Consider the following 25,182-nt stretch of genomic DNA (forward strand, 5'->3'; position numbering starts at 1 on the left):
TTTGTTTCAGTTTTAACAGGTTTGTTTCTTTGCTGAGTTAATGAATTTGAAAATTCATACTAAACACTATTCCTATTGCGCTGGTAACCTTTAAAATAATGGCAGAGATGTTTTTATTAAGTATCTTGTTCATTTATTATTATAGCTAACTAAATATTTATTAAATCTCAATTATATCTTAAATCTTGTGCTACTTTCTTGGACTTAAGTTTTGCATAGGGCAGATATCAGCTTTCTCCTGCTGTAATTTGCAGAATTAAAGAGAAAGCCACTATTACATTTTGAGCTTTGCAAATAAATCCAAAAGTGGATCTGAGTCCATACAACTTAATCTATTCCAGGAGCCTAAGGAAGAGTTCCCTAATGAGAAAATTTAAACTGAGACTTCATGAAGAAATGGCTGTTATAGATGGAGAACAGGGAGAATGGGGATGCTAGGTCTGTTGGTGAAAGAAAATTCTGTGCTCTTGCATTATTAACTCGTTAAGTGGATTCATATACCAAGGTATATGTTTAACTCCAGCTCCCATAGAAATCAACTGAAAAGATAAGACGTGGGATAAAACACACACATAACTCCGGGAGAGATTATTTTTATTTAGAGAAATTGAAGCAAATTCATAGAGCTAACCTTATAACCACTGTTAGCAGTGAACAAGGTTCATGAAGGTTGATGACATTAAGGACGATCAAAAGGCACTAGTAGTTTCCTCAGGGACTGGTGCTCCCCATACATGTGGCCAGTTTCTGACCTGTCCACTCTCAGTTGGCTCCAGAGCAAAGAAGAGGACTGAGAGGGTAAGAAAAGGTGCATGAGAGGAGACCACAGATGAGGGAACTGTGGTCCACATTAACAAAGCTCACTGCACCACAATCATAATCCAGGAACACCCCAACGTGGCCTAAAGGAAGTAAAAAGACTGCACTGTTCATTCTCTTTGATACAAAACAGGAGAAACATTCCCTCAGTGTTAACCAGCACATCATTCCTCACTGATCAAGAATTATCACAAAATTCAATCCCCCCATTTGAACAGGTCCCCACACAAACCTCCTAGTAATGTCTGCTGGAAGTAATGCACTCGGCTCCCCATGCAAGAAAGTACTTAGAGCTTGTTGGATTATTGGCCACATGAAGATGATCAGGACTAAAGAGGAAACATCTCAGATCTTCAAACACAGGTATGTGACAGATGATTTTCTCACGATCTAAGGAAATATGCACTGCAGAAAGAAGAAAACAGTTTTAAAATTGTATTATAAAATCCTGCTGGACAGGGGTTTTCCATAGTATCTGGGGTACTATGCTATAACTGGAAATATGAGCTCATGATAGCAGAACAGCTTTAGAAATCTACAAGTGCTTGGTCAAACCCTTAAACAGACAAATGGGAGGCATCCATGCATTTTCTTGGAATATATAAGGAAAAGGGATAATGCCAAGGTCTCTGTGACTATTTCTGGTACATTTCAAATTGGTGAATATTAATAATGACAGTCAGTAATGAAATTAGCCAGCCTCTCTCCTCACTTAATGTAAAATAATAATAAGTATGGCAGTAATAATGATTACAGTAATTCTTAGTTCTGAAAGTGACCAATTTCCTCAGATTTTAGGATTTCTATACAATCTTCAAAGAAAAAAAACTGAAAGAAAAATATATATATACATTTTAAGACATAATTTCTTAATGAGAATTCTCTATATGCCAGAACCTCTTTTGAATAAGAAAAGGGATAAATCCAGTAATTGTTTTATAAACAATTTTTTCATGCTTTTACATAGTTCTGAATGTATGATGTGCAAATAAAAGTGTTTTAAAATGACAAATTAAAAAAAAATTAGGTTAATCATCATTCAAAGAATTTTTGGGTTAGGTGAAGTTTAACAAAAGGATGAAAAGCAAATATTCAAACATTTTAGGTATCAAACAACCCAAAAATAAAAACACTAAATAAAATTTGAATTGTACTGAATATAGATGAAAATTTACATTTCATCTGAAGATTTAACAATATATTAGCATGCAGATACAGACATACAGTTTATAGAGATAGTTTTTCTATACTTTTCTGTCTATATAGCTCATTATAATCTCACATATATAATTTTTTCATATGTATATTTGTTGTCTTATAAGGGAATATTTGTTTATCAAAGGTCCTTGAGAGGAAACTATAGATTGATCAATTGGTAAAGACTGCCCATGGGGGAATATGAATGGAGGAGAAATTATGGCTGTCCCACAAATTATTGCCTGTTACCTTGGTAATGGCTGAGGCTGTCTATCAATCCAGTGATGGGCCATGAACAGAGCTCTGGGTTCCTGGGCTGAGGCATGTGTAGCTCCACTGACTCTCTCCTGCTGAAAAAGGAGAAAAGGAGGCACTTACTCTTTGTGGGTCCCAAAGTTGTCATCACAATGATTACATCAGTTTTTTACTGTAGATGATTCTTCAAAATCCTCAGTTAGGTTCAAGGGTATGAATATAACTCCACACACTGGAGAATGCATCAAATGTCTATTCATTTCATTAAAAACAAATTAAAACCAATCCCACCTCCTAACACTTCAATCCCTTCTCAACCATGACTATATCTAGTTCCTCCTTTCCAATTACAGCACTCTGCAAAACAGCTGAAGTAGTGGATGTCATTCAAAAGGGGCCCTCTGGTTCTCAGTCCACACCATTCACCCCTGAAATGCTCAGTGTCTCAATCCACAAGCCGACCTAGGAGTGAAAGACCAGGGTTCAAGATGGGAGGCAGGGAGCCTGCTGCCTGGGATGCAGCGTCCCTAAGTGCACCGCACAGGACCTCTATGTGAGGATGGAATCGGCCATCTGCTATATATGGAATCCCAAAGCTCTTGATGATCCTCCATTTTCCCTCTTCTCACCCTGCTTGCACAAATAAATCCTCTGCCTCTCCCAAATAAATCCCTGCTTGATTTGAACCATATTCTCACTTATGAAAATTTAAAACAGGAATGGTAGTTATCTTCAAACAACCTCTGTATAGACCCTCAAAAATAAAATTCCCTTCCTAATATACCTTTGGCTAAACAGCAAAAACTCTGACTTCTGAGAAAATAAAGGATAAATACGTTTGGAGGGAGATTATATTATCATAATAAATTATGTTCCCACTTTAGCACCAACAACCTATCACTGTCACAGTTTTTACAACTGAACTTTAGTGGCAAACTTACCTTTTCAACATCTTCCCAAAATTCTGTAAAGAGAGAATGAGAAACAATAGCATGGGAAGTCAGGATGGGAAATTTGGATATAAGGCCTTTTCGTACATGTCTTAAAGGAGGGTAAAAATTTGAGTTTCGACTTGAAATTAAAATTTCTAGGTTGGTCATTCAAAGAATAGGAGCACAGTGTTTAAACTAGTAAAGAAACAAAAACAAATAAGGAACAAATCATGAAAACCAATGGGGAAAAAAGGAAACAGAAAAAGTGGACAAAATGAAAGAACAAGATGGTAGAAATATATCAAATTATTTCAGTAATCATAATCAATTTAAATAGACTAAAATTTCCAGATAAATGGCAAAAGCTATGAGAACAGATTTTAAAATGATCTACCTAGAATGAACATTTGACACATTTGCTGAGGCAAAATAAGCCAGTAACAAAAGAACAATAGTATAGTCACCTTTAGAAAATGCTTATAAGAAAACAGGGGCTTAGATTGTAAACTTTAGAGCAGACACAGTAAGTCCGTAGTGGTGATTATTATTTCCGGATAATGTTCTGGGTTATATATATATATATATATATATATATATATATCACCTGATATTTAGAGATAAGAGTGAAGCCGATCAGGTAGGGTTAAAATAATTCAGAACACAGGGTTAAGGAACATAGTGTCTATATTTAGACCCACACATACTTCTGAGACCAAAGGAAGAAAGGTTTATTTGGTCTGGAACTGAAATTTTGTGTAGTGCATAATCTAACCAAACCTATCTGTTTAGCTCATTTGAACAGCTGAAACACAGGGAGCCTGGAATAACAAAGAGGTCCTTTAATCCTATATAAATTATTATAATGCCTGCATACATCCTGGAGTTTATTAAGCAGATAATCAAAAAATATTGGCAACGTCCATTGAGAGATGGGAGAAAGAACATGGAATTATTAATATTAAACCTTACCATCAGGGAATTCTCTGATACTGTGTCAAACTTTAAGGACACCCAAATCAATAGGCCATGCCCTCAATCCTGTGGCTTACTCTTGTAAGTGTTATGTAGGTAGCAGAGAAGCTTAAACTACTTATACGCATGCCTAAGAGTTACTTCTGGAGGACCTCTTTTGTTGTTTAATGTGGCCTCAGTCTCTCTGAGCCCAACACTGCAAGTTAACTCATTGCCCTCCCCCCTACATGGGAAATGACATGCAGGGGTGAAAGTCTCCCTGGAGACATGGGAGATGACTCCCAAGGATGAATCCAGCCCTGGCACCATGGGATCAACAATTTAATCCTGACCAAAAGGGGGAAAAGAATTCTAACAAAGTATCAGTGGCTGAGAGAGTGGAAATAGAGCCAAGAGTCTACTTTGGAGGGTGCTTTCACGCAAGCTTCAGTCAGACCTTGCTACCTATCATAACCTGCCAACCCCCAACCAGGACCATTCCAGCCAATCCAAAAGAACACCTATGGTAATATATAAGAAAAAAAAAGAGAGAGAGAGAGAGAATGAGAAAAGTTAAAGTTTTATTAGTATTTACCACAAAATTCATAATGAGTTCTCTCTCTTAATTTCTTATTCTCAAGGGTGAGTTCAAAGATGACAGCAATTGTTATCAAAGACATGGAAACAGAAGGAGGAAATAAAGTGTAGATTCCCAAGTTACACATATTGCCAAGTCCAGACATATATCTTTCAATTGGCTTCCCAGTTGTGGTTCAAGGACTGAATATATTGTGGGAGATTTTTAGGAATTTTTCTCTGGGATGGTTACTTCCACTTTTTCACAAAGTTCTTCTTGGATATGGCAAGAGTGAATTTTGAACAAGAGTGACAGGCAATACCTTTATCACACAATCAGAGAGCATCAGTCAAAGAAAACGGAGGAAGGCAAAGAACATGACATTTCCATGCAGCGCCTTGACTCCCCTTCCTCAGTCCTTACCTGGAGACGTTTCATGTCTGGTTTATGGCATATTTCCTTCTCCTCCACATACGTTCCTCTTAGGAGCTCCCCCTTTAAGTCCATGCAGTCTTTACTTTCCTTGAGCAGTTGAAAAAAATTCTTTCTTTTCCATACTCTTTTGAGTATTCAGCACGGATCATTTTCCTCCGAAAATTCACAGCATCCTGAAGTGACAGTAGATTAGGTTTTTCATGTGTTCAGGCTGAGTTTATCAATGTATTATTATGTGCTTTTTGTCTTTTCCAATTTGCCACAATCACTGCAGCCAGAAATATCTTCAAACATCTACCCTATAGACTGACTCTCCACACTCAGGAAATAATAGTAGATATTTCATTAAAGGATAAGGCCTTTCTGAAATTTCTTTCTCCTAGTCCACAGATTGCATGGTAACCAAAACTTGTCTCCAGGGGTGCAGCTTGCCTCTTTCTGTCCCAGACTACTTATTTCACATCTTATCAGACACCCATGAGGTCCTTAGAACCCTTGCTCAACAGACAACGACCTTCCAGTATCATTTCCCTCTCTTTTAACTTCAGTCACTTTTTGCATTGTCTTTCTTTTCGTTTCTGAAAACTTTAAAACTTGTTCTATTTATTCTCTCTGTTTTGAAATGAAAATATGCCACCATTGAAACAGTGTATTTATGTCTTTTGTTCTGTTACTTTCACCCTCAGCAGATTTCTTGAACACATATATATATATTCACTGAATTCCTTTGTCAAAATTTCAAACTTCATCAGCTCACTGAAATTTCTCTTCCATTCCAAAAAAGTTACTGCAACCAATCTCGTCTCACCAGGAACCTGCTTTGTTGAATCCATGTTATTTTTATTTCCATATTACTAAACCTGATCCTTCCACCTATTAAACCTGCTAGCCTTGGCTCCACACACAGCCCTGTCTCTGGTTTCCCTCTAGCAACTCATTTCTACCAGTTTTTCTTTCCCAGTCTGAACCAAAGAAATTACTCAAGTTTTTGTTTCACACAGTGAGAGCTTTAGGAGTTAAGAGAGTAAAGTTTTCAGGTGAAAAACTACTCTTTCATTTCTGAAAACTTTCATTGTGTGTTACCTACTTCAAGATGAATAGAGTAAATGCTGACAACTGTAAATTTCCATGTCTAGGTCAAATATTTTGCATTAGCTCCAACTTCACTCCTTCAATTCAATGAAATATAATTCCTAGATATCTCACAGGAACTTAAAATGCAACATGTCTCAAAGTATAATTATTTTGACCATAAGCCCAAACCAGCTTTGCCTCTACCATTTCTAACTTCGTGATTAGCAGTGAACCTGTGTCTCATGCTTGCTTTTACCGTTGAAACATTCCATTTCCAACCAGTTACTGTTTTCTGACATTCCTCTATTATAATAAATATTCCCTGTATCCATTAGCTTCTCATTATCTGGGATCAGTTCATTTCCGTGCTCTTCTTTAAGATTCCTGCAACTGCATCCTACTTGCTTTCCTGGCTCCCATTTTAAACTCTTCCCTTCAACTCTCTATATAGTACATCTGAACGAACTTTCCGAATGAAAATTGATCATATTCCTTCTTTGATTATTATCCTTCAGAGGCTTTCATTCATACTCAGAATATACTTTACTTCTTAGCATATATAAGATGACCTTTCAGTATATGACACCTACTTATAACTCTAGCTTAACCTATGCCCCACTTGGTCCCTTCCCTTCATATACCACAGTCTAATTAAATTTCATTTTCCCAAATAAGCGAGAATCCATCCTTATGTGTGTTTTATTGCACACACAGTGTCATCCACATAGCATGCTCTATCAGATTATAATTACTAAGTCACACTAAACTTTTCATGCTGACTTCAAATTTGTCTGCTGTCACTTCTTCTTCAAATGAGAGTCTTTACATAGGTGAAGGGAAATTTGGAGTGGGGAAATAATTTTAGTCGGAGGTGTGCTGAGTTTAGTTTTCACTGTGTAAAAAGTGATTTCCTCAGATAGCCATCTGAACAGTTTCTAACCTCTTTCAGGTATCTGCCCAAATGTTGTCTTCAATAAAAGTATTTTCTCACCACCACACTTAAAGTTAAATGTTAAGGCTTCATTACCTATTTCCTTTTCCAGCTGTATTTTCTCCAAATCCCTTATCACAATTTATCTTGCTATAAATTTAACGATTTTTCCTTGTTGATTTCCTGTCTACCTGTCAAACTGATAGGCTCCTTGAGTGCAGAAATGTCTTTCTTTTTTTGTCTGTTTCTGTATTTTTGTGGCCTACAACAGTTACCCACACACAGTAGATATCCATTATGTTGATGATGAATGTTAAAAGTTATATCTTCAAGCATATAATTCTTAAATAATCAACACAATTCTTAGAGCTCTTTGGCATTCAAATTCTCCTATTTAGAGTCTTTTCTTAGAGGTTATGAATATCTTTAATGTTGTTTGTTCATACGAGTCCATCAAAAACTTTACTTCTTTGAGATTTAGATGTACTTTAAGTTACCTTTCCTATTTCTGGTGTTTAATTCATATTAGCGAATCAATAAATGATAGATTTCAAATTCCTCAGGCAAGCGTTTAAGTTCCGTGTTAAAGTAACCTTTGTTACATTTCTAGCACTGCCTCTCTCATAACTAATATCACCAATGAATTAAATAATATGAGTTGTGTGAAGCCCCAAGAGGCTCGTAGTTCATCTAGTTTCTAGAACTTAGCTCCCACAGAATAAGCTGGTACTGAGGAAAACAGATATTGCTTACCTCCCATGTTTGGATTATGCTGGTTTCTCTGCTTAGATTTCTCTGGTTTTCTCATGTCTTTTTCCATACAGACCTCATTCGCTTCAGTGCCTTCTCCTGCAGAAGAACAGTGAATGTGAGCTATGGAGAAGCTGCTATTGAAGGTTCAGATCCTAACTGACAGAGAGGGGCAGAGAATGTGAGACAACAGCACTCAAGGGGACACAAGAGCCAGTGCATTTTCTTAGTTAAGACTTATTGTCAAATATGGAATACTTTTATAACCATAAAATAAAAATCCTAAAATTAGAAAAGTTCTTTTAAATAATAAAACTGAGGAAAGTGCACCTCAAATTTTACACCACCTAATCAATTTTCAAAAACAAAACTGATCTCAGATTTTAGGTGCCCTGATATCAGTTCTTATTTCCTTCTACTATACTGTTGTTCTAGCTATTGGATAGAGTTTCCAAACAGATCTCCTTAGATTATGTTTTTTGGTAATCATGGTTATGGTGCCAATAATTATAAATGACATTAATGGATCCTCGGTATTTTAATGAATTATCACAATTTCAACCATCATCTTTGTGACCAACACAAAGCTACAAAAGTTTGAGTTGTAAGAATGATAGCTCTGTAGTGAGAGGGTGTTTTTTAATTCACAAATTTATCCCCACCTGCTGGCACACAGTGTTCTGTGAATACCTGTTATGTATGTTCCATGAGTGCACACGAATCCTCTCTTGCTTCAGCAATCCAGCAGATGGTGGCACCCCAGGTTCAAACTTCTTTCCCAGCCATTGCTTACCCGGTATTGCTCAGTGGTCCAGTCGATGAAACAGTGTTTGTGAGCCACGTGCCCCACAGAATTACAGCAGAGCACACACAGCACATCCCTGGTCACTTCACAGAAGAAGTTCTTAGTTTTCATGTGCATCCCACACACCTCTGTGGTAGGTAAGTGGTTGGGTCTTCTTCGTCTCCCAAGGAATACCCGTGTCTTCAAAACAATGTTGGTTTTAAAGTGCATGTGATGTGATCTTTCCCTGCACTCTGGGCAGGAATGATTTTTGGCTTCCTCCCAGCAGAGACAGAGACATGGCCTACAAAAGCTGTGCCCACAGCCTATCGTGACTGGGTCTACAAAATAATTCTTGCAGATGGAGCAGGTGAAGTCATTCTGGAAGATTTTGGAATCCATGTTTCTGAGAAGAGAAAAATAAATAAAAAAGAGAAAATTATTTTGTACTGGATCTTTAAAGATGGGCATGTTCAAAACCCTCAACAGAACTCTGGGACATGAGAAATCTTTACTTTCTGTTTTTACACATACAAGAATGTATTCTATAAGCATGGGCTATGTATTGCATATGACAGAAAAGGATGCTGAAAAACAAATGGATTTTTCCTGACCCTCAAGCCAGCATTTTGATTTGTCAACCATGGACCTTCAAACCTGGTTTCAGCTCCCTACTACAATTCCAGGTTTGGTTATGTTCTCTCTTCTGAATGGACTGGGAATTTGTAGTGCAGGTCCAATTCCCAGACACAGAAATTATGTTATATGTCACCTAAAACTACAATAATATCCCCTTGTCAATACTTGACTTTACTAGCCACTTGACCCTATTTTGTCTAATGAGAGATGAAAGAAAGACAATTAAGATTCTGTTCAAGGTTTATTTGCTTTTGGCCAGGGCAGGCAGGAAGAAGAAAGACAATTGCTTTACCTTCCTACAGACATTGTCTGTGAGGCCTAGAGCTGACATCATGTGACCAGAACGTGCCTAACAAAAGAGCCAACATCCTAAAGATGACCAAAAAAATGGAAGAACTTGGATTTTTAACAAATTCATTGAAGCATTAAATTAACTAATCTTGAAACTAGCGATCAACAAATGTAAGAGCTAGAATCAAAGGGGAAGAAGAATTATCAAAGAAGGAGTTAGAGAAGGTGTGAGCATGACTGTTGAATCAGTATACTGATATTTCTTTTAGTCTCCAGAATCTTGGATCAGGTAGAAGGGAAAACATGAAGTTGTGGAACTGTAACCCATACCAAAGTTTGAAAAGTGTTCTATCACTACTTGTTAAAATGTGCTTTGAAATTTATTGTTTTTTTTGTATGTGTTATAATTCACAAGAAAAAATGTGAAAAAAAAAGAACAGAAAGTCTCTCCAATCACCACAATATTATATTAAGGCAAATATCATCAGCAGATGTGAAAACCATTAGACTTTTTTATGAATAATTTGTTCACTTTCATCCACCATAAAGTAATATATAAACTTATTTATTAAAATAAAGAAACATATATTTAATGTTAACATAGTTTGTGGCTAAATGTTTGTTTAAATTATGTGGTTTTTCTCTTCCCTACTTGTCTATTAAATCTTGAATGGGAACAGCTGCCTATTTCCAAGACTAAAAATGTATTACTCTGTCCAAAGTAGGCCATGAAGTAGACAATTGCTCTATTGAGTACTTGTAAATGCAGCCTTAAGATACACCTCTTTGAAAAATACATAGCAATGAGGCAATATTGCCTGCAGATAAATATTTAGAAATAAAAGTTTGTGAGAATGGACTTGGTAGACTGCTGATTGATGAGGGATTTACATCCATTTCCTTGCAACATGCCTCGAATGAGGAAATAATTTGAGGAACTTGTGCAAAGCTTATATTAACCCTTTGTAGAATGAGTAAGGAATTAGCCAAGAAGTCATCATTAATATATAATTTCCATATTGTTAACATTAATCATTAATAATTTTAATGAGAATAGAAGTTAGCATTTATTGCTTACTACTTCTAGACACTGGATTAATCCCTTTTATCTGAGCTATATATTTTAATCCTATTAGGAATACTATTAATTCATTTTCTATCCATACCAACATCTTATCAAAAGGAAACTTGGCATAGTGTGAAAAAAACTATTTGTATAAAATCATATATAAAATAAATGACTAAGTGATTTCTCTGGACCTCAAACACAGAATTTACTGAAAGGTAAAATGAAATGTAAACTTTAGTGTTCAAAAATAAGGTTAAATCAACCAAGTTATGCTAATATATACTTTACTGACAGTAGTTTATTATGATGACATATTGGTGAATAAGGCAACACTCCAGTACTCAGTGGCTTAGGCTTTGATGGTTGTGTTAGTTAGATTCAGTTGTCAACTTGGCCAGGTGAGCATACCTAGTCTTGTTGCTGTGGACATAAACCAATGGTACATGAACCTTGGTACGTGAACCTCATCTGTTGCCAATTACATCTGCAGTCAGCTAGGAGGCGTGTCTGCTGTAATGAGTGATGTTTGACTTAATTGGCTGGTGCTTAAATGAGAGATTGCAACGTAGCACTGCTAAGCAGCTCCACATTCCTCATCTCAGCACTTGCAGCTCAGCCCAGGCCTTTGGAGATGCAGAAAGAAGTCACCCCGGGGAAAGTTGTTGGAACCCAGGGGCCTGGAGAGAAGACCAGCAGAGACCATCCTGTGCCTTCCATGTAAGAAAAGAGCCTCAGTGGAAAGTTAGCTGCTTTTCCTCTGAAGAACCAACAAAATAAATCTCCTTTTATTAAAAGCCAGTCCATCTCTGGTGTGTTGCATTCCGGCAGCTAGCAAACTAGAACAATGGTCAACATAAAACAAGTAAAAGAGAAAAAAAGAAATTGCCCATCGTGGAGACATGGGTGAAATTCTATGAAAACAGAAAGGAGAGAACAACCTAACATTTTGTTGTTGTTCTCTGAACACCTCTGAACACCTCTTACACTCGAGTCACACATGAACAAATTGACTTGTTTCAGTGGCTTTTCTTATTTCATGACAGCATCCTTTGCACACATTGTAACTTATCTTCAATACAAAAACTAGGTTAAATTTAAACTAAATTTTGCATTGTTTTTCACATTTTACCTACTACCTTCATTCTGAAAATTTCAAATACATTTAATTTCTCTCCTATATCAACCCTGCTGCATTCAAGAAATTAAAGATATAAAGAAAACACTGCCACAATGATCACGAATAAAATCAAACTCAATATCTCGAGTCTCCATACTCTATAAAATGATGTATCCCTCAAGTCAAAATGATTGTCAGCAATGAACAATATCCATGCTCTAAAATAAATGTATTTGGCTACAGTACTGTTTTTCTTTTGCGTTTGTTTGTTTTTTTGCATCGGCAGGCCCAGGTCTACTTATGGCATGGCCTGTGGAAATTCTGCCACTGAGCCACTGTCGCACATCCCTGTTTTTTTTTTTTTAATATGCAGTAATTTACTATAATCTTATATTAAATCCCTCCATGTTACATTCCTAGTCCCAAAGCTCTGTTTAAGGGAGTTTGGAAGCTTCCCAGTGGTGGATGTGTCCAGAGACAGCACTAGACTAGCACTATAATCCCAGTTACACTTTGGCTGCATGACCAGCATTGGGTTTTGATTTGCATACTATGTCTTATGGATAGATCTCTCCCATAGTCACCCTTCCTTACAGTCAAAGTATAATTTTTCTATGGCACTATCCATTTCCCAAACACTTCAAAATTCAAATCTCCAATTTAAAATCACTTATGTTAAATTATTTGGGAGCATACTAAACTGACAGACTGAATAAAGCTCCTAATTTTTAAGATAAAACAGCAGAAATTGACTATGTGTAAACCGAGTACTCACCTGTGGGTATACTGCTAACAAGGCTTTCCACGGCCCAGGCAACACTGAACACAGGGCTTCTGGAAAATGAATTTGGCTCCTTGAGTGAGGTTTTATAGTAGTCCTGTAGACCACTCCCATTTCCTCAAAATGATTTGTGCTAACAAACCTTTAGAAAGGTGTATATGATTAGATTCTTTGAAGAATGGATAACACACCCTTATGACAATGATTCCATTAAACATCTTTTCAAATCTGCTTAATCCACTTGCCACATTTAACCTTTAGAGTATTATGCCTGGCATTGACTTATCTAAACCATGTCTTTGTTAGTTTTAAAATAAATGAACCAAAAAAACCATGGAATTTTTATCTGCTTTTTCAGAAACCATATTCTAATCTCAATTGCTTCACCCTATTTAACAATTCCCACCCCAATTCACTCTCTGTTGACACCACATCCATTCCTTTGTTGAAATCTCTTCAAAAGCTCCCACCAATTGGCAACTGAAAATATGAAGGTGACCACTGCACTATAGACCCAGGATCAAGGCAAAAATGCATCTTGATCTTTGCAATAAAATAGTTTACAGCTGGGATCCAATTGCTTAGATTTTTCTTTTTTACATTTCTGGTCAGACTGAACATATTTTCTGATGCTCCTCCCAGACTTAACACCCCCCCAAAGGTGGGCATTTGGCTACCAGTGAAATTATCAAAGAAAGAAATCTGTTGTAGCACAAAAACAAATAAACAAACAAAAACCTGGAAGGGTGCCATCAACAGTGCTAAATTTTTGAGGAATTGGAAGAAACGTTTTATTTCCATTGAGAGATATCAAGCATTTGCAAATGGATGAGCCCTCCTGGAAGAAGGTGGAAATGTGTCCCCAACAGAACAAAGCAAACACCAACTCTAAGCAGAGGCCTCCGAGTTGGGGCTAAAGGCACAAGCAGCAGGATTTTAGTTTGTGAGCTGTGCAGTGGAGTGGACTGCTTTCTTTTCCCACTCACTAAGGCAGCTGGGGGACTTGCCGAAGCTGGTGCAGAAATGGGGGTAAAGCCTCAATGGGAACAGTACAGTGTCCCCAAAAATGCCAGCTTCCAGTCCTACTGGAAGCATGTGAAGCATCCTCAATTCTGCAGTATGAAGAAAACCTCCTGGTCAGCAGAGGCCAAAGGTGGGAGGCTGGGAATGAGTAACCCGCCCCCCTCCTGGGCCTCATAGAACAGCCAGCATGGCAACTCTAGGTCCCTCAGATGCTGTGCTTCTTGAACCCCTGAAATCTCTCCTCTTATCTTTAGGGAGAGCCTATGGGCTGGGTTATTCCCTGCAGGAAAATGCGCCTGCTGTCCCATCTCCACTTACACATCACCAGGGTGCATGGGTGACTGCGTCCTGCTGTACTAAGGTTGTAATGGGGAGAGAGGGTGCAAGTGGAGGAAGCCCAATATTTGCAAAAATACTGGGAGAGAAGGCAGCAGCACCCAATGTGACTCAGCCTCCATCCAAAGTGTGGACATCAGAGAACAACCTCATCATGAATAAAGGTGGATCACGAAGGGCCATTAGGATAAAGGGCTCCCAGAGGAAAAGAGGAAATATGAAGGCATTTAAAATATGTGAATTAATACCCTCAATAACATCTGAGCAGATGTTGCATGCATTAACTAAAAGAAAAACCAAACATATCTTGAGAAGAGTACAACCAGAGAACAAGACAGAGTTCTTAGAAATTTAGAACATAATGGTAAAAATGGAAATTGAATAAGAAATAGTGGGCATTTATTTGGATTTCGAATTATTTTCATCCAATTTCCAGATAAGCTTTATGGTTGCAGTATAAAATCTCAGGCCTATCCACTCAAATGCAGAATGTTTATTCATAGTCTAAAGTAAACACCCTCAGTGGGGAAGCTGTGGGTCCCTAAAGAGGAGAAAGGTAAAGAGGGAATCCCCAGCAAAGTGGAAGAGGAAGAAAACAATTCTTTGGGCCCTGGATGGTGTGAAGGGAGGGGGAAGAAAAGTGTATTGAACACATCAGCACACATGCTCCTGTTTTCCCCTCTTGGTTTGAAATTGGGGGTGGTGAGGTGATACCATCCAGATGGGCATGGGGCGTGGAAGGGGTGGTTGTGGACATGGCATGGGGGATGCTTCAAACCAAGAGAAGTCCCTCAGGAACCCTATCAGAAGGTGGGAAAGAGCACAGAAGAGGCAGAGGGAGGAAGGCAGACAGAAGACCCAGCCCTCATGGGTCCCTAAGACAATGTGTGGTACAGAGGACCCAGCTTGACACAGGAGGCATTCCATTCTTTGTAGGGGCACAAAGACCCCAGGCTGAGGGGCCAGCAACATTGGAGGGTCATCAATGGCCAGCAACATTGGAGGGTCAGCAGCTAGCAGGCAGCGGGGCACTGCCGTGACATGGCAAAGGCCAGGTGGGGCCTGATGCTCCCTGCAACACCAGAGACCAGGCCAGACCAGCTGCCCTGCAGAAACCAGCAACGATAACAGGGGACAATCACCGTGCCCCCAGCATGCCCAGACCCCACCTTGCAAAAGGAGACGAGACAGAGCAGGAAAAGCCCTGTGGAGATGATGAACTGTGAAGTGACTATACATTCACTCCAGGCAGAGTGTTCAGTCCTTAAAACTTAAAAAATATGCATAATTGTAACCCAGAAATTCCAGCGTTAGAAAAAAATCTAATCTATTGTCTGAACAAAGCTTTTAGATGTATATGAGAGTTCTCAAATACTCTTGGTTAGTCATTGTACTATTGCAAGTGTCTGTCCCTCTGAAATATAAATACATATGCAGAGGGAGCCCCATCAACATTCTCCATATCTTCTAATATTGGGGATTGAATCATTGAAATGATTTCCATCTTTGCATTCTCCACCAACAAAATGGCTGTTCATCTTGTTTGCGTCTTGCTAAACTACATCCTAACTTCTATAATAACATTTACTATTTTATTAAGTGAAGGTAATTCTGTAAAGAGTTGTTGAGTTAAATATGTATCTATTTTTTATCCCAATCCATGTGATTAACAAAAATGTTCATAATTTTAGATAGTGGTTCCATTTACATTACACTGATGGAATTCTAAACATCTGGCTCTGGGTATTTGCCCCTTCAATAATCTTCAGTAAATCCACTTCAGAACATACACTGCATTTTTCCAAACAGTTTATGTCATAACAGACTAGTGTGGAAGTGACATCCACATTTTGATGGAGCAACAATGACAGAATCAGCACCTCAATAGGGAAAACCTGCTTTTAGCCTCTAAAATTCAGAAACCATGACTTGGCTCTACAAAATGCACCTGTAATTGGAGAAAATAATTGTACATCATTAAGGAATTATCTTCTAAAGAGAATTAATCCTTGAGAACATTTCTGAAGATCTGCTTCCGAAGCCCGTTAAAAGATTATAAACCCAGGGCCTGGGTTTGAGCTAGAGGAATGATTTTCTCTGCATGGGAGTTAGAGATAAAATGTGAATTCTTCAAGGAAATCCACAAAACAGGACAGGAGTTGCTGAATGTGCAAAGCTAGAAAACTCATCCACAGGAGGAGAGTTCCACATGCACTTCCTCTGGTGTTTGATGCCAATAGGAATTACATGAGAGGAAAGCACTGCTTGGTGAGACCTTATTAAGGTTGGAATGTGGAAATTCTAACTCAGAGTGAAGTTTGAATACAGCATCTACATAAAGATCTTGATTTGGCTTTTAAATGTATATTCATTTATGCAGTAAGAGTTTACCACCTATTAAACTATTTTATAGAATAAGAGCAAAGTTTATAAATGTTTTGTTATAGATGAATTTGTTCAAAAACAGATTGGCTCAGATACTCGTGGGAGCGTGGCACTCACCAGGACGGCCCTGCCTATCCCAGGGCCACCTCTGCTCAGGGGAGCCTGGAAACCACCCATGGGGGTGAGAGGAGGACCTAGGGGCTAAAGGAGCAAAACCTGGTGATGGGAGCCGGGTGGGGGCTTCAGTTTGCCAGTCCTTTACTTCCTGCCCTTCCTTCTTTCCCCACTTGTCACTGTTATCCTCTTCTTCTCTGTCACTTTTCTTCAGAGTTCAGGATTATTGAAAAAAATTATAATAACTTAAATAATTGATTAATCCTGCTTTGGCAATAGGGTAGTTTCTATTCACTAATGAACGCTGAGCATTTGAAATGTGGCTAGTTCAAATTGAGATGTACTATAAGAGTAAAACACACTGGTTTCTAACACTTAGCATGAAAAATGAAAGTAAAATATCGCATTAGTTATATTTAATAATAATTTCCTATTGAATGGATAGCATTTTGCACACATTGGGTTAAATATTATATATTAAAATTTATTTCACCTGTTTATTTTTCCTGTTCTTAATATGGCCACTAGGAAATTTTAAATGACATATGTATCCCCCTCATGTTTCTATTGTTTCTACTGGATGGCTCTGTCTGAATCAAGGCCTATTCACTGTTTTATTTCTTTCCTTGGTTCCTATATCCCTAAACTTGAGTTATCCATTTGCCTTTCTCTTCTTATACTTTTATTTATTTATATATTAGGTATTCAGAAAGTACCGCGTATGTGTGCACATTTCCATTCCCACCTGGCTGCACCTGGGATTGACCAGCTCCCAGGGTGGCTGCTAACACTCTCCAAGCCCTCCTCACAGGGGCTGTGGCATGTGGAGGGAATCACAGGGATCCCCAGGTGAAAGTTACTGAATCGGGAGCCTTGAGCAGCATCAAGGAGCACTCCTCTAGCTTAAACCAAGAAGAATTAGTTAACAAAAGGGAGTGTTTTTCCTTTATTTTTGGCTGACATTTCCACTGGATGTCCAGAGCCCAGTAACAAATGCTTAAATTGATTTCCTCAATTATAAAGTTTGATGACTGTGTGAATCAGGACAGAACTGAGGCGAGGAAAGAATGAGGGTGTAGCTTCATTTCAGCCACTTCCGATCCCTTGTCATTCCCTGACCCCTACACTCTGCTTTAGGCACACAGCATCTGGGGCACTGGAGATAGGAGTTCCAAATTCTAGTCCTGCAACTGCAACTGCCTTAATGAAACAACCCCCTTTCCTACCATAGTCTTAAATTATGAAGCAAATAGAAGAACATATGACCCTTTAGAGTTTGCATGTTTGGGGTCACAAAGTCTTCATCAAACTCTGAGGAGGAAGTCAAGTTGTATATGGGTCAAGCTGAAACACCCTTTGTGGGTAATGAACCCCCTCTAAACTAATCGATTAAAATTTCGAACCTTATCTCAGCCCTCACTGCTTTTCTTTTTAACTTGGAAGACATTGTTTCAATTCTAGTGCTTCTGATAACTACATCTAAATATTTCTCATTTAACTATAAATCTGCATCAGATAACCTGGCACCTGATTCCCTCCTTCATCTGGATTCAAGTGCTCTTTACAAATCGAGACCACTGCATAGAATCTAGTATTATAGGTGTTCACAAAATGTTAAATTGACCAATTGATGTGTGACTGAAAGAGTATTGATTCTGATTTAGAGAACTGTCTCTGTCATTTTTTTTTTTTTTTTACATGGGCAGGCACCGGGAAGTGAACCCGTGTCTCTGGCATGGCAGGCGAGAACTCTGTCACTGAGCCACTGTGGCTGACCCTCTGTATTTTTGATAGTAGTAGAAAACCACCCCTGTTAAGTTTTTGAAATATTGAAATTTAAGAATTTAATATTATGACAAAACAGTTCTCTGATGAAGGCCAAAAGGTATTACTTCTCGGAAATTTTATTTACTCATCTGTTTTATTTGTTCATATGGAGAGATATTGAACAATTTCCTCTCCGTACTTAAAAAAATTAGTGAAAAAAACCTACTTTGCCTCTGAATGTGCCCTGATATCCTTCCTTCAATGACATTCAATTATCTTCTCTTTCATTTTGCCAATTTTATTGTCTACTCTTGCAAAATCCACAGCCATTTCCCTTTTTCTGTGAAATTAAAACAACTGAGAAAGGAATTTTGTGTTAATGTAAAATGACTGAGAAAGGAACAGAAGAATATGCCACAGGGGCTATGATGTGCCAAGCACTGTGCTACGTCCCTGCACACATTTCCCGTTTTCCTCACAGAACCCTGCAAGATGTGTGCTAGTGTCCTGGATATATATGAGCAATCTGAAGCTTAAAAGCATAAAATAATTCCTTTACAGTCCCTTTACAAGGAGGAATCAATAATCAACACCATGTTCATGGCTGTATAAGTGCCCAATTTCCTGGATTTATTGGCTTACCTAGAGCCACTGAAGCCCCTTTCCTTCCATGTGATGTTCTCGCCACATACTGGGGTTAATTTCTCTCCTCCACGTGGTCCTTGAACACCTACTGTATGACACGAAGACCACAAAAAGAGGAATCAGATGCGATACTTTCCTTTAAGGAAATAAGTAAGCAAAAAATTTCAAAGCAGCAGCAAATGTGCTAAGTTTTAAAGGATTATCTTAGCACAGAGAAAGTCTGGCAACAAATACCTTTCCTTGACTTCATTCTCTATAAGCTCAAAATCCAGAAGTTTCCCACCCACTCCATTTCAAATATTCAGGTAATTTCTCCACCTCACACATGGGATTGCCTAATCAGTCTTTTTTTTCTCAGTTTGAATGTTTTCCATGACAGAGCGTAATAAAATGATGAGGGTGGACAGAAATACTCATCTTCAGTCTTGACTCTGAGAACCTCACCCTGGGTTCTTATCATCAGAGCCTCTTCCCTTCATTGTGGTCCATGTTCATGTACAAGGGTCAATATTGTATATACACACTACAGAATAGTGCAGAAAGCAGGGTTACCACCTGCGGGCCTGTCACTTCCCCTAGACTCAAAGGACAAACGGAGGGAAAGGTAACTGAAACTTAGAAGGAAAGAGAGTCATATAAAGTAGGCTTTCAATGTGCCATGATCTTCTCTTAAGGAAACTTCCAGACCCAAGCTACCTTGCAGGGAATATCATAGGAAAATAAATACACTAACCTTACACATCTTCATGCCACCATTCTCTCTCCAGGGTTCTCCAGTCATCTAATACATTTGTAAGTCAGAGAGGAATGGAGAGCTGACTCCCTCTATGCAGGGGAGTCTCCATCGTGGAAAAGAAGGAAGTGTAGATCTGAAATGATGATTATAAGCTGTCATTGCTGCTGATTCGTCCTGTCTTGCAATCACATGACACCATGTGCCAAAATTCTCTTCAACTCAAAATGAGCAATGAGGTAAGCCCCTCCCACGGTGCTCAATTTAGAAGAAAATGTTTAAAATGTTAAATATCCAGAGGTTTTCTATGAAATTCTATCCCTAATTTTATGTTAAGGAGGCCAGTACTGAGGAATTCCTACAATTTAATTCTAATTGGGTCCTAGACACTGAAATAAAAATATCTATTGACTTAGTACCAATGTCTTAATTTAGTATAAAATGTCATTGCACTCCCCAAATAATGCAGATCACTAGCTTCTGGAAGAGTAAAACTCCTTCTCCTGTCTCTTTCCAGTTGTAGTTCAAAGAAACCTACTTTAACGTCCTCCCTACCCTTAACCCGCACAGTTGTATTCTTTTTATTACCAAAGGAATTCCTATATGAAAATGTGTTCAATGTTATTTCCGAAGAAAATTGTGCCCTCTATTACACCTAATCCCAAATTACAATCCTGCTGTGTCTAAATAAGTAATATACCGTTTCTTGTTATGTTCTTGGTGTCCTTCATTCTACCTGTCTCATTTAAAAGGCTAATACATTCCTTGTGCTTGGGATGAAGATGGAGAGACCAGAAACCAGGAAAATAGAAAGAAACGAACAAGAGATACTCTACGTTTTGCGGACCCTGTCAGCAATGGGTGGAGCAGGAGGCAGGAAAGAAGCCACCTGGCCTGCTTGGCCAAGGCCCTGCGTCCCTAACCTACCCGGCGGGGCTCAGGCGGGGACCTTAACCCAGGGGCTGGATCACCTGCGGAAGTGGCCTCGGCACTGGAAGGACGGTCTAGGCGGGGCGGGGCCCAAAGAAGCGGAAGCCACGACTGTCCTGGAGCCATGCCGCGCAGCCCGCGTGGAGATGGGGCTGGCGACCAAGGCACGCGACCAGGTATTCATGGACTACGATGCCTGTAGTCGCCACAGCGGCTTGTACTACGGCGGTCCCGAGAAGTTCGCGGACTTGAGCATGGCCCGGGATCTTCACTGGCCGAACTCGCATCACAAGCTGGGTTTCGAGGATGTGATCGCCGAGCCCGTGTCTACGCACTCCTTAGACAAATGTGGATCTGCAGCCATGCCCTCTTTAAAATCAGCAACTATGTGATCTACAAGTTCTCCGTGGTGTTCCTGAGGATTCCCTTGGCTTCGGTGTGGGAATTCTCTGCCACCCTCAGCTGTCTGCACGTGTGGATTCTAATGCAGTCTGTAAAGACATGCTTAACGGTCTTGTCGGCAGTGCAGACAGCATGGAAGAGTGAGACACTTGGTGCCCTTGTCCCATGTGTCCAAGCATAGGACGCATCTTCTCTTCTGTCAGCCTGTGACTGAGCCATGATTGATCACCTCAACCCCAAATTTACTGTCAGAACGTGAATTAATGTTCCTTTCATAATCCTCATCGGTGACAAATCTTCATTGAACGAGGAATAAATTATTTCCAAAATTGTCAGAATATAATATAAAGGATGATTGAACTGGGATACTACTGGGGACCAAGGGTAATGAATGATTACATTATAAAACTCATATCCTCTTCAAGGTAGATGCAAAAGAGAAATTTCAAAACTGCCTTAGGCCATTGCAGCATCCTTGGAAAAGGCTCTCATGTTTATTCCTTCATGATCTGCCACTCATTAGGGTACATAGAAACTGTTGTGTTAGTTAAAAATCTATCTGTCTCTTATCGTTACACCTTGTATTTAAAATGTTTTTTCTAAGACTGTTTGAATATGATAACGAGTCAAAATTATTTGATTAATCAAATATCTATTTTAATAAATCATGCATAACTTTTTCAAATAGCTATTGGTGGTTTGTTTGCATAATCTTTTCAAATAGCTATTGGTGATTTGTTTTAAAGTGTAAATAAACACATCAAGTCATTTAAAAACCTTTTAAGTTTTAGCAAGGATGCATATGGTTTCCCTATTTCTGAACAGTGTTGATTAGTTTCAGAATGAGTTTGTATTGACATTTGCCATTAACTTTATTTTTAAGAATCAAATTGCGTACCAAGCCAGTTCGGATTTCATGTATACACATACATGTTGGTTCTTCTAATGTGGGGGTGGTGGTGGTTAGGGGGTCAAGGAGATTCCTTCAGTGTCTATAGTAGACTTTCTAACCTCCCTTCCCTGCTTTAAAAAAGATATTTAACTAGTCATACAAAATCTCAAAGTAAAATCTTGCATTTTTCCTTTGGTTTGAGAGTGCAATAGTTATATTACACAGTATCTCTTGCTATGAACCGGCAATTCTTACCCTACTAATTACTTGAAATTATTTCTACCTTAAGTACCATAATTTTACGGCAGTACAGTCCTCTTATTTTACATTGATGAATTTTTATAATCCATATATTAACATGATAATTTACGTAGTGCTATAACTATAAATATTTATGTACCTAATGCAATATTAATGATGGGAAAAATTTTAAATATTCCTAAACATCTTTATAAACAGGAACATAGTAGACGAAAGTAGCAATTATTTCCTGATATTGCTAATTTAGACACATTTTACCTCAGAGTACATGGATCATTTATTTCTTGTTCTTGAGCAAGGACACAGCTGGTACAGAATTTCAAATGATTAAACAGTATGCACTAAAGGCATTCTCTGATTTTTCAATTATATAATATTCATATACAAGAAGGAACTATCAGCTTTATTAAACAATATTAAGTAAAATGTTCAAAGCTCAAAGATTTCTTCTTCTCCTACTGGAATATAAATCTGTCAGAATCTAATTATTGGCATCATGCAGGTCATTTAAAACTAAGCTAAGTCTTATGATAAATAGATATAGTAACTCGGGATACTTCAGATCTCAGTACAATGATAAAATTTGAACTGAAACTACTGAGTGGTTTGTACAACAATTGTGGAAACAACTGATATGAAAATTCAACTTTAAAAACGTGTATAGGAATTCATACAAAAACTAGACACATTATGTTAAAAAAAACACTAAACTAAGTTTAACTTAGTTTTTCCTGCTGTAAAGTGTCAGCAAGATAATAGTGTTTATAAATTTGAATCTCTATACGGCATTAAGACTTCATGTACATATTCCAGAAAATAAGACGAAACCTCTGTTTTTTGACATCTGTAATGGGATTTTTAGAGCTGTGAGAATTCATCATTTCTGATGACTCAGGAAGAGAGGTTTTACCTTAACTTTATGGTGTGGATCCAGTTCAATTGGCACCTTCTCAGTTCTAAAATTCCGAGGATTTATGTGAATGGAATTCCCCCGGAAGTGGTGATCTAAATGATTAAACATATATCCAAGGATTTGTCATACTGGCAAGGACAGACACAATTCTAAAAAGTCTATAATGTAGCTATTCTTATTTGGGTATATAAGTAGACCTAAGCTATATAAAAATAATTTACAAGGAAAATACCTTGCAACTCTTGCCTTTCTCCGATTTTCACTAAATATTGTGTGTCATAGATCAACCTGCTGTGGGCCTGTGTCCAGGGTCCCAAAAGGGCAGAAAAGTCGCGCTGGGACCACCCACTCGCATCCCGCACTGCCTCCCGCGCTCCCGCACGGGGCGGGGCCTCTGAGTTAGTTCCCCTGAACACCCTGAGTAAAGGGGCGCATCTGGGTCCTCCCCAAGAAGCAGGAACAGACTCCAGAGAGGGGCTCACGGAGCCCTCAGAGCCTGGGCGCCAGGGGTCAGGAGCCAGGAGCCGGGTAAGGGAGCCCCTGCCCCTCCTGATGTTCCTCTCAGACCTCCCTCCCTTAGTTCCAGGAGGGGACGTGAAGGGAGATGACGGCCCTGGGAGGAAGCAAGAGCTGCCCTCCTCTCCCGCCCGGCATGTTAAGACACCGCTAAGGGCCTTTAGCACCGCCAGGCGCTTCTGGACACAGGACGCTTCCTGGGTTCCTTGAGCACAGCGCATTCTAAATCCAGGAATACGAACGTCTTCCTTCCCGCTTCTGATTCCGGTGGGCGCCTGGGTGAACAGAACCTAGGGGGACAGCATGCGCCGCTCCCCAAGTTTCCAGGGACCGGGACCAGGAAGCGCCGCCACTCCCGAGAGCACCCCCTTTGCTTTTCCGGCTCGGCACAGCCACCAGGTCGGAGGAAGGAGGCAGGAGCCCGGGCCCCACTGACCCGCGTGGACGCGGGAACCAGGGCAGAGCCTCACCGCCCACCCGGGCTCGGAAAGGAAGGTCGCTAAGGGCGGCCTGAACCCGAGGAGCGGCTGGGGGCCGGGGGCACCCCCACCTTCAAGGTTAGAAGCCTCCAAAGGCAACCCTCTGCCCTGGTCTTTCCCCCCTGATCCCATGGATATTGGGTTTCATCTGCAAGGATCCCACCCTATCCTAGGCAGAGGTCTTTATGTACTACCTTAAGTGATTCGGTCATTTTAATTTACACATTAATTTTTAAAGGGGAAATTCATATTATACTATTAAATGCAAAGTAAAATCACTCAAATGTTTAAAAGTTAGCACAAATCCTGTACAAACTCGCTAAATTAAATAAAACATAAATACGCTGACAATAAATAAAATAAACCTAATCCGTTTACAAATAAGAATACAGCACCATAAGTACGTTAAAGAGGAGACGCATTGTTTAAAGACAATTATCTACAAAACGAATTTCTCTTTACATATTGTTAAGGGAATAATATTTACTTTTCTAGTAAAAAGACATCCTTTGTAGAAATATGCTTATAATTCTAGAAAAGAATGTTGGGAAGAAGGGGGCATAAGCCCATTTGTGTCATTTTGATCAGAACTTGATAAATGTTACATAATTTTAGATTTTATACTTAGCTGTTTTATTTTAAGTTAACTTTTTACTTCTCAAGTGCCATACATGTCATTCTTTTTATCATGGTGAAATTCACATAACATTTAATTAACTATTTTAAAGCTTAAAATTCATGGCAATTAGTGCCTTCACCCTTTTATTCAACCATCACCTCACTCTAGTTTCAAAACTTTTCCATCAGTCCAGAACATTCCATACCCATTAAGTAAAAGATCCCCCTTCTCTCTTAATCCTTTGGCAATAACTGCTCTTACTGTCTCTATTGATTTGCATATCCTGGCTATTTCCTATAAAAAATATATACAATATGTGACTGTTTGTGTCTGGCTTCATTCACTTGTTCCATGTACAGGTTCTTCATTCTTTTCTAGAGCTGAGTAATATTCCATTTTATAGATGTAACAATATTTCTTTATCCATTCATCTCTTGATGGACATGTGGGCTGTTGTCACCTTTTGACTGAGGTGAAGAGTGCTACGTGTACATGTGCGTACATATACCTGATTAGGTACCAGTTTTCAACCCTTTTGGGTACATACTTAAGTGTGTTTAACTTT

The 25,182-nt window shown here is 38.9% G+C and overlaps 1 long non-coding RNA gene, 1 other non-coding gene and 2 pseudogenes across 3 annotated transcripts; 2 read left to right on the forward strand and 2 right to left on the reverse strand.

Annotated features, from left to right (window-relative positions):
• LOC143645099 (tripartite motif-containing protein 43-like) overlaps positions 1-25,182 on the forward strand; it is a 601,918-nt pseudogene that overhangs the window by 486,041 nt on the left and 90,695 nt on the right.
• On the reverse strand, positions 586-8,021 carry LOC143643404 (uncharacterized). 2 transcript variants are annotated; one of them, XR_013156260.1, is made up of 5 exons: positions 7,925-8,021; positions 5,155-5,339; positions 2,266-2,366; positions 1,052-1,224; positions 586-790 (listed from the first exon to the last, which is right to left on the reverse strand). It is a non-coding gene; the product is annotated as an uncharacterized LOC143643404 (long non-coding RNA). The 2 variants fall into 2 exon arrangements; XR_013156259.1 differs by having other exon boundaries at positions 586-1,224.
• On the reverse strand, positions 12,252-12,380 carry LOC143645411 (small nucleolar RNA SNORA23). The gene has a single exon (XR_013157120.1). It is a non-coding gene; the product is annotated as a small nucleolar RNA SNORA23 (small nucleolar RNA).
• LOC143643405 (caveolin-2 pseudogene) lies at positions 20,646-21,602 on the forward strand (annotated as a pseudogene).

Source organism: Tamandua tetradactyla, chromosome 8 (assembly GCF_023851605.1).
Source record: "Tamandua tetradactyla isolate mTamTet1 chromosome 8, mTamTet1.pri, whole genome shotgun sequence".
NCBI lineage: Eukaryota > Metazoa > Chordata > Mammalia > Pilosa > Myrmecophagidae > Tamandua > Tamandua tetradactyla.